At 45.2% G+C, this 7,283-nt stretch overlaps 1 long non-coding RNA gene across 2 annotated transcripts; it reads right to left on the bottom strand.

Annotated features, from left to right (window-relative positions):
- Positions 3,315-6,992, bottom strand: LOC102157885. 2 transcript variants are annotated; one of them, XR_002340058.1, is made up of 2 exons: positions 5,139-6,992; positions 3,315-4,951 (listed from the first exon to the last, which is right to left on the bottom strand). It is a non-coding gene; the product is annotated as an uncharacterized LOC102157885 (long non-coding RNA). The 2 variants fall into 2 exon arrangements; XR_002340059.1 differs by having other exon boundaries at positions 3,315-4,925.

Raw genomic sequence — 7,283 nt, 5'->3', positions numbered from 1 at the left:
ACCTCTGCGACATCTCCACCATGAAGTTTTCAGCCTCTGGTTGAATGCTCCCATCAGCGGGAGAGTCACTACTGCTGAGATGAAAGTGGGAGGAAAAGAGTAAGTCAGGGAAGAGCATTCCAGGTAGTCCTGGGGTGCAGAGACCACAAGGCATCTGTCTGGGGACAAGGCAACACTCCTCGCCTTGTCCTGAGTGTCGTTTCCTAGAATATGAGCTTTTCCAGGGATCTTTATGCCACTCCTGGAGACATCATGGCCTTTCCTGAAAAAGGAGCTGTTTCTTCTATCCTTTTGATTTTTTTTTTTTTCCCTGTGGATCAGATGCTGGTCCTGGCTGGTGAGCCTCCCCCAAACCGAACCAGGACCTGTTCAAAAGCCTCGAGTCCAGGCCAGCAGGTTCAGAGGGAGCGCATGTTAATTTAAAAGAATAGTATGTTAGAAAAGCTTAGAGAAAGACTGTACCTTTCTCTCTATAAAAAATATTTACAAATAAGCGAGTTCCTACCATGGCGCAGTGGAAACGAATCCGACTAGGAACCATGAGATTGCAGGTTTGATCCCTGGCCTCGCACAGTAGGTTAAGGATACAGTGTTGCCATGAGCTGTGTGTAGCTCACAGACACTGCTCAGATGTGGTGTTGCTGTGGCTGTGGTGTAAGCTGGCAACTGTATCTTCAATTCGACCCCTAGTCTGGGAACCTCCGCATGCTGCAGGTGCAGCCCTAAAAAGACAAAAGACAAAAAAAAAATTTTTTTAAATAAAATGTTTGCAAATAAAGTACATTCTCATCATGTACTTGTGCAAATCCAGCTATATAAGCTAGCCAAAAAAATTATATGTATATCTATTCTACATTTGTAGATGGTGATGATGATAGAAGACAGAATAATCTGAGGGGTTTCCTCCTTTCAATTTTTTTTTTTTTTGTCTTTTTTAGGGCGGCACCCATGGCATATGGAAGTTCCCCAGCTAGGGGTTGAATTGGAGCTACAGCTGCTGGCCTCTGCCACAGCCACAGCCACACCAGATTTGAGCCACGTCTATGACCTATGCCACAGCTCATGGCAACACCAGATCCTTCACCCATTGAGCAAGGTCAGGGATCAAACCCCCGTCCTCACAGATAATAGTCAGGTTCATTACCTCTGAGCCACAATGGGAACTCCCTCAAATTTTATTTGGTGATGCAGCTTGGTATTCCCAACAACTCTGTGGAGATTTTTTTTTTTTTTAACCCCATTCACTGAGAGTCAGAGGTTTTTCATAGATGGGTACAAGGCCTCAGACCCAGAATAATAAAGTTCAGAGATAGCCCTGGCTCTTCTGACAGTTCTGCCCAGGGACACACCTCCTCCCTGCTGGAAAGGTCTGCAATTTAGGCCCAAAATGAAGATTCTCAGTTTCCTTTGTGGCTCAGTAGGATCGGTGGCATCTCTGCAGCAATAGGACGCAGGTTCACTCCCCAACCAGCAAAGTGGGTTAAAGGATCCAGCATTGATGCAGCTGCTAGGAAGGTCACAACTGCAGCTTGGATCTGATCCCTGGCCCAGGAACTCCATATGCCTTAGGGTTGCCAAAAAAAGAAAAAAGCAAAAAGAAAACATAAGCTTATCTTGGAGTTCCCATAGTGGTTCAGCAGGTTAAGGACCTGACATAGTCTCTGTAAGGATGCAAGTTTGATCCCTGACCTTGTTCAGGGGTTAAGGATCCAGCATTGACACAAGTTTTGGTGTAGCTCACAGATGTGACTCGTCTGGATGCAGTGTGGCTTAAGTCACAGCTGCAGCTCCAATTCGACTCTGAACCTGGAAACTTCTACATGCTGTAGGTGCAGCTGGTAAAAAAAAAAAAAAAAAAAAAAAAAAAAAGTATTTCCTGTCATGGCTCAGCAGAAATGAATCTGACTAGCATCCATGAACACACAGGTTCAATCCCTGGCCTTGCTCAGTGGGTTAATGATCCAGCAATGCCTTGAGTGTGGTGTAGTTGGCAGACATCTCAGATCTGGCGTTGCTGTGGCTGTGGCATAGGCCTGCAGCTACAGCTCTGATTCAACCCCTAGCCTGTATACCTCCAGATGCCACACAACAAAAAAGGAAAAAAAAAGGAAGGAAAGAGAGAAGAAAAAGGAAGAAAGAAAAAAAATCCTAGGATTTCTCTTGAAACACTTGTGAAAGAGAAGCTCCTTAGTTTCTTCTGGGATTGTTAATGGGCTTGTCAGTAGTTGGCTTGAATAATCCAGAGGCTGAGAGAGGTAGGACCTAAGGATACAGGTTGAGCACCTGGATCCAGCCATACCTGCAGTCTACAAACTTATTTATATTGTAGCTAAAAAAATAACGTGAGATCTACTCTTTTTTTTTTTTTTTTGTCTTTTGTCCTTTTAGGGCCACACCCACAGCCTTTGGAGGTTCCCAGGCTAGGGGTCTAATCAGAGCTGTTGCTGCCAGTCTATGCCAGAGCCATAGCAACGCCAGATCCAAGCCAACTATCATTTTATCAGACTCTGTTACAAATTTGGCAAAGCAAGAAATAGCAGTTTTATGAAAGCTGTTAATAAAAATATAACATTATTAGTAATAAAGTCATAAACAAAAATTCAAGAGCTTTCACCTTGTTCAGCTGGCTAGTCGTTTCTTATCTTTGAAGGAAATTATATACTGGCTTTGTCCATCCAGCCCAATTTCCTAGTGTTATTAGGTTGGTTATCCCTAGATAGTTTCATTGTTCCCAAAATTAAGGAGTCTCGATTTAAATTAATACAGCCTGTCAAAGTTATAGCGATTGGCTAAAGTCTCACCTGTTGCTAATTGAGCTTGAGTAACAAAACAATTGATGGCCTGGGTCAGAACAGGTTATTCACCAGCCAGGTGTGGGGGATCCCACCTTGTAGCAATAATAAGAGTCTTGGAGGGGAGACACCCATCAGGGTAAATCAGAAGTAAATTAACCATACGAATCAGGTGTGGCAATCTTAGGACAGTGATCAGCTTCTGATGGTGTCTTCCTTTTTGTCCAGGCATTGGTGTTTTTCTTATTAGAGCCTTGATTCTCTAATGAGAGAAGTCACCAATTCTCTCCATAGACCAGTCCAATGCAGAGGCCCTTCTTAACTGAGAAATATAAATTTAAGAGGTAATTTTCTTCACCCTTTTTTATGGCACCTAAGAATTCCTGATTTAAAAAAAAAAAAAAACCTTTTATCTAACCTGGAGACAACCCTTTAAATGATACTTTTCCAGAATGTATATATTTTTTCCTGGTTATCATGGAACATCTGATAGTCGCCCAGAGACAAATTATGACAATCAGCTTCAGAAACAAACTTGAATTATTAAGAGAAATAATTTAAGTTTATAGTAATGTAACATAGCAGCAGAGAACTATTAGGGAGGTGAGTTTTAAACAGCAAACACTAATCTCAATAGACAAAACTAGACTATGAATCACAACAGTCTTTCTTTAAAATTACCCTCATTTTTACCAAATATAGCCAAATTAGGACGTAGAAAGTCTTCCAAGTGGAAAACACGTTTTCTAACCATTTCTTTTTCATTATTGGAATTGCCAGGGAGCCGTGAAGAACCCAGAGGCCGTCTTAGATTTTCCATAGCCCTGACTTAAGAAAATCCTTCTTTTTACAGAGACCAAACCCAAATTCAAGTTTTGTACTAGCTTACTTTTAAAATTAGTTTACTGAAATTTTAAACTTAGCCCCAACCATGCACAAAATTCTTCTTATTGTCCATGTCCCACGAATCTTCCATCACTTTCTGTATCCCTATGACTCTGTCCCCCATCTTTCCATTCAAAATAACAAGCTATAAGACAGACTCTTTTCTCCTAATAAAATGCAGTTACATTCCTCCATTAAACCCAGTACAATAAGGAATTATACTTAATGTCTAGGACTCTAAAGACATGTCTATATTAGAGCAACAAACTTTGATATTAACATCTAATAATAAATGTCTGATACTGAATTTTTTGCAGTTCACGTGAACCAAAAATTCATTTACTTTAGGTATGTTGAAAACTTACGTAAGCGCTTAATTTCCTTTAAGCCAAGTAGAGCTCTCATGAATTTTGGCAACGCCGCACATGCATAACACAAGACACATACCAGTGAAACAGAGACCTCCTATTTCTCATTTTGAAGTTCCAGCCATGAATAAAGTACATCTGTGTAAAACAAGCCTCCTCCCTGAGACTTCAGAGACCACGGCAAGACAGACCAGGAATGGAGTCCATGGGGCCCACTCCAATCCTTGTGGTCTTCGTCCATCAGGGGAAGCCTGGCCCATAAGATGAACTTCAAGAATGGCCTGTCCCTCCATGAAGCCAGAACCACAATGCAGCACCACGTCAACCCCATGCTCCCAGCGCCACTCCTGGGAAGTCACATGTCAGCCGGCCCTCCTCCACGCCACCGCTCCACACACCCGCCAGGAATCCAAAAAGGTGCAGCCACTGTAGCGCTGATAGGGAGTGAGCTTGAGGATGCCTGAGGATGCCTGAGGATGCCTGAGGATGCTTGAGGATGCTTGAGGATGCTTGCAGCTGGTGGCTGTCCTGGAGCCCGTGCAGAGAAGTTCAGGGGCCATGACGCCCACCTGCTTGGACCGTCCACCATGAGGAGAAGTGAGGTGCTGGCAGAAGAGTCCATGGTATGTCCCCAGAAAGCCCTGAATCACCTTCGGGAAATATGGGAATTGATTGGGATTCTAGAGGACCATCAGCTACAAAGAACAGAGGTTGTAAAGAAGCATGTTAAGATCCCCCTGGACATGATGATTGCCGAAGGGGGAGCCTGAAAGAAAGGCTCAGCAAAAGCATTGCCGTCTGTCAAAAAGAGCTGAGCACTCTGTGCAGTGAGTTACATGTTGAGCCGTTTCAGGAAGAAGGAGAGACGACCATCTTGCCTCTAGAAAAGGATTTGCACACTCAGAACTGATGCGAAAACAGAAAAAGGAGAGAAAACAAGAACTGAAACAACTTCAAGAACAAGATTAAGGACTGTGTGAAATGCTGTGCATGCCCCACGTTGGGCACCACTCTGCCACGGCCAGTGCTGCAGGGCAACGGGAGATCTTGGAAGAGGGACGGCTCAGCATAGTAAATCACAGGAGATGCTTACCTTTGCAAGATGGGGGACCAGGAGGCACTCTGTTTCGCAGCACAAAGATGCCTGGGCTTCAGCCCACATGCCTTTTATTAGAGAAAGTGGTGTAGGTTAATGAGCACAATCAGGTGCCGTTAATGATAAGACTATCTCCTTGTGGTTGTGCTTTTGCACGTGTGCCCAATTTGTTCACTGCATCGTTCAGCAGTTTCCATGGTCTCCAACAACCAGGAAATTACATCAGAGGGGGGTGGATCTTGTACCTCGTAGTCAAGATTTGGCTTTTACTCTGAGGGAGGTGGGAGCTGGGGGAGGGTTTTGAGCAGAAGGGATGTGCACTGTCATTTGGGTTTTAACAGGATCCCTCTGGCTGCATGAACAGACTGTGGGGTGCCAGGGAGGCTGGGGGGAGTGGGTATAGAAGGCAGATAAACCTGCAGGGTTGTCATGAACATCAAATGGGTGGGTACCCGCTCAACCAGTTTTATAAAACTACAAATCTCTGCTTGAGAGTTCCCTCGTGGCTCCGTAGGTTAAGGATTCAGCATTGTCACCAATGTGGCTTGGGTCACTGCTGTAGCACTGGTTCAGTCCCTGGATGGGAATGTCTGCATGCCACAGGTGTGGCCAAAAAATAAATCCACAAAAATCCTGCTTGGCTTCATCTATTTCTGTCACTTATAACCAAAAAATACACAAAACAGGCTCATTACCCCTCATTCTAATATTTAATAACGCCTAGTGGTCATTCCAAGCTTCTTTCTTGGTCTCTCCCAAAAGACACTGAGTCTCATAAGGACAAGGATAGTGACCAACGCTCAGGGCTGCTTAAGGGCCAGGATGAAAACTGGCAGCTCCCTGGAGGCTGAGACAAAAGATTGTGCATGAAATGCTCCCCTGCCCTCGAATTGCTGCCAGGAGGGAAATTTCTCCCAGAGTCAGTTTCTCTGGAGATTTACTGCCGCCTCCAGCCTTGCTGCTCAGCCTTCAGAAGAGAAACCTGGAATTCCTTTCTAGGAGAGCCTTCCTTTGCAAATCCTGTTAGTCTGAGGAGTCCTGTTTTCTCTATAAATATGGCAACGATCCCCAGGGTGGCCTGGGCAGGACCCTCCCTGCACGCACCGTATTTGATGCCAAATGGAGGTGAGGCAGTTGGTGGAAAGAGGCAGGGAAACGACATCGCATAAGCCCAGAGGAGCCTTTTTGGTTTTGAAGAGCATGACAGACGGTCACCCTGGAGCCCAAATTATGCCGTTTGTTTGTTTGATGGGGCGCAGGGGGCGTGACAGAAGGGGCAGCGTTGCACTGCTACCGACTGTGTTGATCAAGCCGTGTTCATCCACTGAGCTTTGAGCCATCAAGAGCCCTGGGAGGTAGTTGGGTTTCACATATCTTCTTAAACAACCTCCAGGGCTGGGACGGAAGTTAAACAGTTTCCCAGGTTTTCTCTCTCTGGTCTCTTCAGGATCAAATACTCCCTACAGCCAGAGGCCTAATTCTGTCTCTTCATCTAAGCTGGGCTCCCCATGGAGTCAAGGGTTGTGTGTTATTTGTTTTTGTAATCTCAACGATCTGGCGTGGAGCACCAGGCAGGGATGCCTGGATGAGTGGATGATGGACAGATGGACTGATGGACAGAAGGATGGATGGATGGAGAGAGAAGTGTATGAAAGGTGGGAAGGTAGGAAGAAAGGAAAAGGAGGGAGTTTGGAATGCTGACACACGGACAGAAGAGGAAGAGGACTGGAAGGGAGGGGGATGGGTAAACGGATGGCGGGATGGCGAGGGAACAAGTGAATAGACGAATGGATGGATGATCAAAAATAATGGTGAATGTTTTTAAGCCCTTATTATGTGCCAGGAAATTTACACAGATTATTTAATTTCGTCTTTCCCACCATTTTCTTTTTTTTTTTTTTTTTTTGTCTTTTGTTGTTGTTGCTATTTCTTGGGCCGCTCCCGCGGCATATGGAGGTTCCCAGGCTAGGGGTCTAACCGGAGCTGTAGCCACCGGCCTACGCCAGAGCCACAGCAACGCGGGATCCGAGCCGAGTCTGCAACCTACACCACAGCTCACGGCAACGCCGGATCGTTAACCCACTGAGCAAGGGCAGGGACCGAACCCGCAACCTCATGGTTCCTAGTCGGATTCGTTAACCA

This window comes from Sus scrofa, chromosome 17 (assembly GCF_000003025.6).
Source record: "Sus scrofa isolate TJ Tabasco breed Duroc chromosome 17, Sscrofa11.1, whole genome shotgun sequence".
NCBI classification, from domain to species: Eukaryota; Metazoa; Chordata; class Mammalia; order Artiodactyla; family Suidae; genus Sus; species Sus scrofa.
Note: the sequence above shows the minus strand (reverse complement) of the source record. Positions and strands in the feature narration are given on the sequence as shown.